The sequence below is a fragment of the Tauraco erythrolophus genome, chromosome 4 (genome assembly GCF_009769465.1).
Source record: "Tauraco erythrolophus isolate bTauEry1 chromosome 4, bTauEry1.pri, whole genome shotgun sequence".
NCBI classification, from domain to species: Eukaryota; Metazoa; Chordata; class Aves; order Musophagiformes; family Musophagidae; genus Tauraco; species Tauraco erythrolophus.
This window is the reverse complement of record NC_141468.1, coordinates 74495813-74506307: the sequence shown is the minus strand read 5'-3', so window position 1 is coordinate 74506307 and position 10495 is coordinate 74495813. Positions and strand designations below refer to the sequence as shown.

The window sequence follows — 10495 nt, the reverse complement described above, 5'->3', positions numbered from 1 at the left end:
GATGTGCTGTCTCTCGGTAAAACCTGGGCCACGGGCCTCAGCCGGGCGGGGGGGCGGGGCCAAGCGGCCGCTCTCCAGGCGCGGCCGACGAGGGGGGCAGCAGCTGCGGGGGGGGGCGGGGCGGCGGGGGGGCAGAGGGTCAGCCCTCCCTCGCCTCAGCCGGGCGGGGGGCGACGACGACCCAGCAGCCCTGTGCCGGCCGCCCCCCCCGTTGTTGTTGTTGCTGTTGTTGTTGCTGTTGCTGTTGTTGCCCCCGCGGCTCCGGCCGCTCGCGCTCCGTAACCGCCGCCGCCCCCTCCCGCCGAGGGACCATCAGCTGCGAACGAACCGGCGCAGCGGGGCCCGCCGCGCGTCTCCGTCCCTCCGGCCGCGGCTCGCTCCGCGCACGAGCGGCAGCGCCGAGGCCGACGCCGCCCGCGGCCCCGGCCGGCAGCAGCAGCGGCGGGGCCGCAGCAGCGGCGTTCGCGGGGCGCCGCCGGGCGCGGTGGGCGGCGCGGCGCGGCGCGGGGGTGCCGGTGTACCGACTTCGTTGGAAGAGGGGGAAAGCAGTAAGTCTGTCTTTCGTTCGGGGCCCTGGATCAAAAGATGCGATGATGACTTTTCCAGGCCGGCAGCATCCCCACGGGTGGCTGCACGCCAAAGTTTAACGTCTATAGTGTCCCAAGTCCTTGTCATGTATATATTTGAAGGGTTTGCCTCCGGTACATGGGCTGATACCCAAACCAGGAGTACCGGGAGTTTTATCAAGTCAGTACTGTTAATAGTGCTGGTTTCTCTAGCACTTTTGTCAACACCTTAACTACAGACTTATGTTCTTTTAAAGCCGTGCTTCCCATCGTTCCCAGTCGCTTACCTCCTCCTGTTGAGGCAGTTGTCAATTATTTTTTTTTAGTCTTTAGATTCTTACTTCTTCTTTCCTTTGGTTCCTAATTCTTCGTGTTTCCCGATAATATCTTTTGCATACCCCACTGCAATCAGGGGGGCTAATATCTTTTTCCAAGTTTTAATCCACGCTCCTCTAAGAAGCTTCTCACCAATCGCGACAGTGGATCATCTGGCTTTCCTCTATAGGCCGCCTGTAGATCCGCCCGGCTTTCCCCTATGGGCCGCCTGTGGTCGCCGTCCCTTCTCCGCTAAAATAACACTCGTTCAAAACAAGTAATAGATGTCCTGAGCGAAACGATAGTGAGTCCAGCTGATTCTTCCTGTCCCTGTTCAGGCGCCAAATTGCGGAGAAGGGATTTGGAGATGTTCCTGAGACGACTCAATATGAGTTAGCTGCAAGAAGTCTCGTTTATTGCGCAGTTCTTATTGCTTAAATAGACAGTTTTTGCCAATAATCCTGAGACCACACCTTTTCTACACCATTATTGGATGATACATATGCTTGTCATGTTTAACAGCCTATTTCAAACAGACACCCGCTTGGCGAAGCTCTGCTGTAAGCAAACACTACTCCCTTATCATACAGCATAGTTTTCTTATCCTATACTTCAAGGGCATTCAAGGGCATTCTGCCCTTGAGGCCTAACTTTCGAGCTCCAGTCTTTATTTACACAGGGTTTTCTTCGTGCAGTCTCTTTAAAGATCCACGCTCCAACAATACACCATGGGATGCACTAATTTTTGCAAAAATCCCTGAAATGAATGTTAGATTGAGAGGTAATACCTTCTCTTTCTCCTTCACATGTAACTTATACCAGTATTAGTGTATATATATAATAATTTAATATATCTTATTAAATTAAGCCTAAACATACTGATTATTTTGCCTATAGTAAATCCTAGACTCCATTCATTCTTTCAATACCTCAAGGCTTCTTTGACTTGGATTGTTCTGCTTGTCATGAGGCAGCTGTGAAGTAATATGATGACATCTATTAATTATATGTCTTTGGCTACTACCAGTCACTTTGGGTTACCATCTCTGAGTGTTAATCACACCGTCCTTGTTTGCTTTTACAGGGTGAATATGAGGCTGCTTTGACAATTTATGACAATCATGTGAGTAAGGGCCTTTTTATCTTTACTAGTAGAGAATGTGCTTAAGACCATGATGTGTGCTTTCTGCCTTCTGTATGAGAGTGAAACGTATCACGGTGTGCCATATATGTGTACGTAGTATTTACATCTGTTGTTTTTGAAGTTTTTGAAGGAAACTGTTTCCCAAGGGTTTTGGGTAAAATGCCCAAAAGACTCGCGTGTTACGCAAAATAGTCTGGAGAAAATCTAAGCACAATCACTAGTAAGGGGTTAAATGTTAAAACGTTGTTTAAAATAATTTATTTATTGCTTTGTGAGCTTGTATTTGAAATGCAGGTATTACAAAGTAAAGGTGATCTTGAATACAGAATCTTTCCTTGCTTAGATGACAAGATAGAACATTTTTTTCCCATGTATTTTTCTCTTCTTGAGCCCAAAATGTTCCGATGTCTTGTCTCAGGCTGCCCATAGAGTACAGTGTGAAAAAGATCGGGCTCACTGGTTTTGGATGTTTTGCAGATCAGGCGATAAAATATCTTCCTGAGTCTTTGCAATACAAAAGTAACGACTTGTGCTTCATCAGATGGTTCTTCATATACAGGTTGTTTCATATCTCCGTAGGCAGACATAATAACAGCTTGGAAGAGATTCATCAGGATGCAGATCATCACCAACATGAAAGAGGCTAGGAAAAGACCACCCAGCAACCTGTTGGATGAAAACGCAGTGTCTCTGAAAGCTGAGACACAGTAAGAGAACACGGTCTGGGCCGAGCGAATCATATTACTGTAATTCCATTCGTGCTGCCCAAACACAAGGTAGCCAAAAGCCATACATATGAAGAAGTACACCACTATGACGAGGGCCATTGAGGACATTCCGGGAAGGGCTGCCAAGATCGATCTCTGTGCCAGGCGCACGTTATAAAAGAATTGGGAATATTTTAGAGTTTTCAAAACTGCAAGAAAGGCTAAAAAGCCCATAGTAATCCTTAAAATCTGATCTAAATGAGAAACGGCGTGAAAATGAATGAAATCATTCGGATGAAGTAAGTAAAAGTTCACTATATCTGCTCCCACCTTAAACTTTACGGCCTTTAAAAAAACAAAAAGGAGGAGTGCTGATTTAAGCCCAAGTTGATGATATTGGAAATGTTTTTCATATAATGTTTTTTTTCTTGGCCTATGGTGTGGAGCTCATCTGCAACGTAGAAGAACAGAAAGGCAAGAACAATTCCGAACACAAACATTTGAGCTTTAGTTTGCCGATGAAAAACGGGGAGTGCAAAAGAGTGTACTGACAAACTCGGTTTTATGATGCCAAAGTGAGACATTTCAAATATGACCGAGATTGTGCAGAAGAGACCTGCATCCGAGTTAAATGTAGTTAGTTCAATGATCACAGCCCATGTCTTTTCATCAAGCCAGTTGTTCTGTTGTAGAGCATCCAGCCTTGTTGTCGAATTGGGTCTTTCTTCTTCAGGAAAAAAATAAAACGTGTATCCTGCTGGCCCATATGTGTGCAAATCTCCGTACGAATAATACGTCCACGGAGTCCTGTTTCGCTGGTAAGTGAACCCTCCATAACTGCTGGCATCCTTGGAAACAGACTGGTTGGCAACCTTTGTCCAAGTGTCAGCGTAGTCACCTCTCTCCGGGATGTCGCTGCCATATTTGTGAAGACAGTGGCTTTCACTGATCACGAAGTTATTTACAAAGCTGTGAGGATGGAAACATTTTTTCTCAGTACTTTTAGCCCGCACTTGCCTCATCCTCGGCAAACCAATGATTTTGGACTGGCTCTCGGGAAGAAAGGTTGGCTCAATGTCATTGTGGATCAAAGGCAAGAACGAGTCTTTCACCCACACGTGGATATGTTCCAGCTTATCTACGCTGGAGAGTCGTGGAGAGAATTGGTTATGGATGAATCGGTTGTAGTGGAAACTGTCGGCGGTCTCCATGGAATAGGCAAAATTTAATAGCAGTATTAAAAAGACAAGGTGAGTGATGAAATCTTTTATGAAAATAAATGCCTTGACTTTAATTTTTGCGCTTTTCAGCATGTTTGCAATTTCGTCGGCTTCTAAAGGTTTGTACTGCTTGGTGCTTCTGACTTCAGCAAGTTTCAAGCTCACCTCTCTCATCTCATCAGCACTCATCGTTTCTTTAGCCGACTCAATCTCAGAATACTTTTCCTGAGGTAACCACTTGAGGTTTTCGCAGTATTTTGGACGAATTGTACTCACAGCTGAGAAAATGACGATTTTTATAATTGAAAGGAAAAACACGTTCTCAATAAAGGAGATTGCAGATGCTACAAGCCACTCTAGTGAAGTCTGATAGCCATAAGACAAACCGTATAACACAATGAAAAATGATGATAGCCCAGCGACAGCTATCACTAGCGCCCATGCAAGATAGACGCACCACCGCAAAAAAACTACGCGTGGTCCCTTGCGAAAGGGCATGGAGGTCGTGCTTAGTGGTTTCCTTTCTTTCTGAAAGCTGCCCCCTTCTTCTGCGCAATTATTATTAAAATTGGAATTTGGTGGTGGCCTTCTCTGGCAGGCCTCAGCCATCGGAGGGGAACTCGCCGTTATCATCTGCTCCTCTGTTTCAATGACGTTTGCATCTCTTTCAGAAACTGTGCAATTACTCCAGTTTTGGGAAGCTCTCTTGCTTTTTGTCTTGCTGGAACATGGTGGGCTCTGTGACCTGCTGGGACCAGGAACGTTCTGCGATGGACTAATATTCCTCGGTTGTGCTGAAGTTTCCGAAAGGCACAATTTTTGCAAACGTTCTTTACAGTTCTTAAGATTTCCAGACAGGAGGGGTGAAGTTACCTTTGGGTCTGTCTGAGCCACACCACCAGGAGAAGGTTCCTTCTGGGAATACTTAAATAAGGCAATTATAGTCATTTCCATAGGTATGGTAAGCAAAGCACATTGAAATCCTAATGTTAGTGATCTCAATACCTCAAGTGTGTTGGAAATTGTTTGTTCTCGTGAGCGTTAAAGAACATAATGTTAACAAGCAAGTTTAGTAATAGGATTGCTAAACATGAGGACAACCTTTGGAGCCTGCTGAAAGTGCCAGTGAGAACGTGAGCAAAAACGGAGAGCCACAGATGGCGCTCTGTCAGGCTGTATGCAAGATTAATCAAAAAATAGTCGATTCTGAGCAGAGGTGTCTTGGGGTCTGTGACGGAAAATGTCCTTTCTAGTAAGCCATCGCCCTTCTCAAGAGAAAGCCATTTCCTGCACATAAAGAACCAGGTCTTCCTGGTGGACATATTCTCAACTTTGGCTCTGCTTAAGAACCAGCTCGGAGATGAGCCCTTGTTATTGTGCCAGACTCTGAGGGAACAAATGTCTCCCAAGTCTTTCTTAGTAGCTAAGAGAAAGCAATCAGTGCTTCCTTGTTGGAAAGACGGAAAATGTGGGTGCCGTAAACAATGGACGGCACTTGTGCCATTCTTGCCAATGAGCTGGAGAAAGACATCTGCTTTGGTTCCAGCTTGCCAGCGGCTGCCTGTGTATAAAGTGACCAGAAAATTCACTTTATCAAAGGGGTCATTGTCTGGCAGAACTATAATCTTGTTTTTGCTGTCTCTCTCGGCCCTGTCTTTTCTCATGGCCCAGAGGGACAAAAGAAAGTAGGCAGCAAAAATAAAGAGCACCGTTAAGAGGGTCACTGGGTTTTTAGGTACGTCTGCTATCAGGGCTTTTCCCAGATCTATTATGTTGGGCATAACTATTACTTTGGCTGCCAGGAACCTGATGTCAAACATGGGTGCATTTGACACGGTGTGGACTGACGGACTTCTGCCGCTCTGCTTCACGTTGCAGATGCAGTGTACCCTCTGCCAGTTGGTCAAGGAGCCAAGCCTGCACGTGTCTTCTCTCCACAGGCTTCGATCCCCATCCAGAAATAAGCACTGATCACTAAAAATGTGTATGTTTACCAGTCTCTGGGTTTGATACCTTACGACGTAGGGTGTCCGCAAGACAATGGAGATGTTACAAGTGTCCATACCACTTGCTTGAGCTGTGGCTGTCAGCAATGACTCTGGGAGACAGATAATATAGGGAGCCTTCACATTACAGTCAGCACTAGCTGTCTCATTCTCGCTTGCAGCTGTTGGCATGTTGTGAAAAGCAACAAACGAGGCTATGGGATGAGCATGAGTGACATTGGTGCCTGTAAATACTAGCACCTCAAAAATAACTTCTAATTTTGTCAAGATCTGGAGGTATATGCTCTTGGTATTTGTGTTGACTTCAAAACTAAATCCTCCAATTGTGTAATCTTGCGTTTTGTCGGGTCCCATTGCTAATGGAAAAGTCGAAGGTTTCGTATCTTTCCTAGCAACGGTAACTTCTGCTTCTTCAGGCACGATTCCCAGTAGATCCCCGTTGGCCCTGGTCTCTGCCATTTTGAACCCTAAGACCGTTGTTGCGATTTCTGATGTGTAACCTAACCAAGGGAAGGGGTTCTCATCAAACTCAAAAAGGGCAGTGGAAATCACAGCATCATGGGGCAATTCTGAATAATTCCCCTTTTTCATTGATGGATAAAAGCAATTCCTGCAGGTGTTTCTGGTAGAGAAAGCATTTGCGATGTTCCAGCTTTCATCTTTCTTCAGAGTGATATTCCAGTGTTTTGTTTCCATTAGAGTTTCTGTTTCTTCAGGGACTTTGCCCTGGAATACTATCTCCGTTAAATTTTCCATGATGGAGAAGATTCGTTTAACTCCACTTACATTGACATTCCTGCGCTGCAGAAGAGCAGCTCTCAGGATGTTGGACAAGCATCTTAGTATTCCACTGGTCTGGATTTCTGCTTCCTCAGACCAATGGCTTTCATTCCTCTGTATCTTCAGCGCTCCCGTTGCTTCTGTCAGTTTCGTAATGGCAAGGTCTTGTGATCGAACATTCACTTCTTCAGCTTGCTCTGTGACTTCAGAAAGAGAAGCAACTATTTGGTTGATTTCAATTGTATTCTCAACTGAAATATTCACGGCTGCTTTAATCAGACTTTCCCGAAAGTGAGCCTTAGGGAGCTGGAGAGTTGGTGTGTCTTTAATATAGTTTAAGACTGAGGATGCCAGATAACCCAAATAACCTGCGCTAAAATAATCTCCAGTCTGGAGATAAGTTGTCATTGGTGCGCTTACACCACTCACTGAGGCCAGCAGTTCATGAAACACAACAGCCAGTGGTCGACTGTTCACTGGGTTCTGTACGCGGACGTGCAAACTCACTTGGGTGAACGCCCCGAGGGAATTGCGGACTTGAACATAAAGTGTCAAGATGTACTTCTGAGAGGGCACTCCAACTGGGAGAAAGGATGGCAGCGTTTTAGGCTGATAACCGAAGTACAGAATTGTGCCGAACGTATTTTCCTCCACCGAAGTTATTTTGGTAGTTTTGCGTACGTTGGAAGCTACTATCACTTTATATGTCAGAGGTAAATTGCTGTCAGAAAATCCACTGCATTGAACAACAAATTTTGTCAGAAAGGCTGTACCCCTATGTGGGTTGATGGTACACTTGCCAGGCCTAGGAGGAGAATTTACCTTAAATGCATATCTGTAGATGGAGGACCTACCATCCCAGGTAGTTACTTTTAACAGAAGTATGTAGGATCGATGTACAGTCTTTGTAAAAGTCAGAGCATGTATAGACAGGTAAGCCCCAGACCTGCCCGTTGAGGTTCTGGAAGACCAGTCAAAGTTAATTTCTGTAGAGTTTTCTGAAAAAAGGGACCAGTAGTAGGCTGGCTGGGTGTCTGTTCTACAGTTCAGGCATTTTCCAGACAAGCTAAATCTTTCTGTTGGAATTAGAATGCTACCACAGTTTTCAAGGCATGTTACACCCAGAAGGAGTGGGGAGCCGGGCTGCACATCTACAGTTTGGTCGGCATAACTCCTCCTTCTGTCCTTTTGAACCACTAGACGGAAGTAGTATATGGCGTTTCCTGGGAGGGATTCTGGTGGCATTGCTTGAACTGGACCTGAGGATGTTAACCATTTCAAATCCTTCTGGGCCGGATGGCATGTCTTTCCCGGGCTGACTTTCATCGTCTTATAGTCTGACACCTCTTTAGTGCAGTACCAAGTAAATGTGATTCCCTTTAGTCCTTCCTTTGAATCAGGATCGTAGGATGCAGAGCCATCGAGAGTCCAATTATCAGCAAAACCCACCGTGCGGAATGTGCCTCCCGCGATGTTTGCCACTAGATCAGTGCCGTCAATCTGAACATAAACTTCGTCTGAGCCCCTGAGAACTGTCGTGGTCCCAATCGGGGTTATCTCGACAGTGAAGTAAAACAGATACAATCCATAATCTAAAGTGAAACTGGGAACAGTTAAGTGTATCATGTCTACACCATACATCAAAGAAGAGTTTATCGGTTTTGTCCAGTCCGGAATAGTCACTGTGTCTGGAACGGGATAGATTCGCCACAAGGGCTTGACAGATATACCGACGTTGCAGTCTACTAGCAGTCTGACAAAGAGGTAAAAAGATGTCCCCCTTTTCTGGTGCAGGACAGAGGTGCGAAGAACAGGTTTCTGAATCCACACGGTGTCTATGTAACAGGCTTCTTTCTGGCAAGACACCGGTGCTTCTATGGTTTTTGCAGCATAGTTGTTGACTCTGACTCCTAAAAGGGCCGGTGTACGTGCACTGCTGGTACAGTCCACTTTTGCCACAAACCCCGTGTATTTCTCTGGATCAAAGGGTAAAGCAGAGCGACGGACTAAACGTGTGGCGTTTCTTACGTGATCGTTGTATGTGTACGTGCTATTCTGGAGAAGGTGGTCTTTTTGTGTTCCAAAAAGCTGCAGATGGAAGGTCCACTCGCACTGTAGCATTGGGTGTTGTGCAGGGATAAACCACACTAAGTAAGTAAAGCTCTGCCGAAAAGAAGGACGGCTGCTGCTGAAAACATGGACTTCAAGGTCTCTTTCTGCCAGAGACCTAAACAAAGCCCTCTTTTGATTCATGTAAAGGTGCATATTGAACTTGTACCACTGGAAGGCCACAAACTCTATGGAGAGTAGGTAGGAGAGCTCCTCGTGCTGGTAGAACACAGTGTGTGTGTTAGGGCCATCAGTGGAAATAAGGCTGTTGTTTTCTTTGGTCGTGTGAAACGTTCCGTCGTTGTACCTGAAAGTGTAAGTGCCCCTGTTGGTCTTTCCCGGGTGCAGGTTGACATGGGTGGGAGTTCCTCTGCCGGCACTTAGGCTCAGGGTACCATTGAGGAGATGTAGTTCTCCCTTCAATTCCTTGAACCTCTTTCCATCAACAGGAAAATAAATGCTAGCCACCACCACCTCACCCGGGCTCTGTGGTGTGGCAACGGCACAGAAGTTGCTCTGCAGAGTAAAGGAGCTGTAGGAGCGGAGCCAACCTCCTATAGCCTGCGTGTCCACCAATCTGTAGGCCAGCATCCTCGGCGTAAGGGGCTGAAGCCTCCAGGAGAGGCTGAGGGGCTGTTGAACACTAAGGAGCTTGGAGCCAACACTGAGGACATGCAGCAGGTCTGGCTCTACCTTGAGAGAGAGGCTGAGGTTTATCTGAGGCATCTGCTCGATGCTGACTGAAGCAACGTGGAGCCCAAGGTGCCTGTAGCGCACAGTCAAGCGGTAGCTATAGTAGGTGGCACAGGTCTGCTGCAACTCGGCTGTTGGGTAGGCAGCAGGTGGTAGCGTGTCCTGGTACTCACTGCTGGGAAGCAGAAGGGTAGAGGGGCTGCCCCGCTGGCTGCTGAAGCGGTACTGCCAGCTGGCACTCTTGAGGCGCGCGCACCAGCCCAGCTCTACCGGCTGCCACGCGCGGATCAGGTGCGTCTGCGGCCAGAGCACGAACAGTCGCATGTCCTGCCTGGACATCTCGATGCTCACGTTGTGGTGAAAGCACGGGGGTGCAGCGCATGAAGCAGACGAGCATTGCACTGTGAGGAGGCTGGAGGCCAGAGGTGGAGGAGCGCTTCCTGGTAGGAGGCTCATCTGCAGCACGACCTGGCCTGCCCAGCGTGAGGTGTTCCTCACCAGAGCCGAGTTCAGGTACCAGAAACAGCGTGGTGGGGGCAGTGGCCGCCTCTGTGTCCTCTCTGGCTTCAGCCTTGCTCCTGGGGCGGGCTGGTAACGCAGGATCACGGTGCTGTTCCACAGACATGAGCCGCGGTGAGCGTTGTCCTGCCGTTGGGAGACTTGCCCGTGAGGGCCCCGGCAGGTGACCAGCAGGGGTGGCGGCTGGAGGCGGGGCGAGGCGGTCCCCGAGTGGCGGGGCGAGCGGCCCAGCAGCTGCAGGAGGGAAAGGAGGAGGAGGAGGAGCACCGTCATTGCGGTTAAGAGGTTCGGAGACGAGTGGGCACAGCCGTGGCAGTGGGCGTTGGCACAGCCGTGGCAGTGGGCGTTGGCGCATTGTGACATTGGGGAGTTCCAATTTCTTCAGGAGGTTTCCATGGAGACCGGAGCCTGCTCCCCACCCCCCTCCCCGGCGCAC

General features: G+C 47.8%; 1 pseudogene; it reads right to left on the bottom strand.

The window, feature by feature from the left end:
- Positions 1-2364: 2364 nt before the first annotated feature.
- On the bottom strand, positions 2365-10365 carry LOC147528911 (polycystin family receptor for egg jelly-like; annotated as a pseudogene).
- Between the last annotated feature and the right edge of the window lie 130 nt (positions 10366-10495).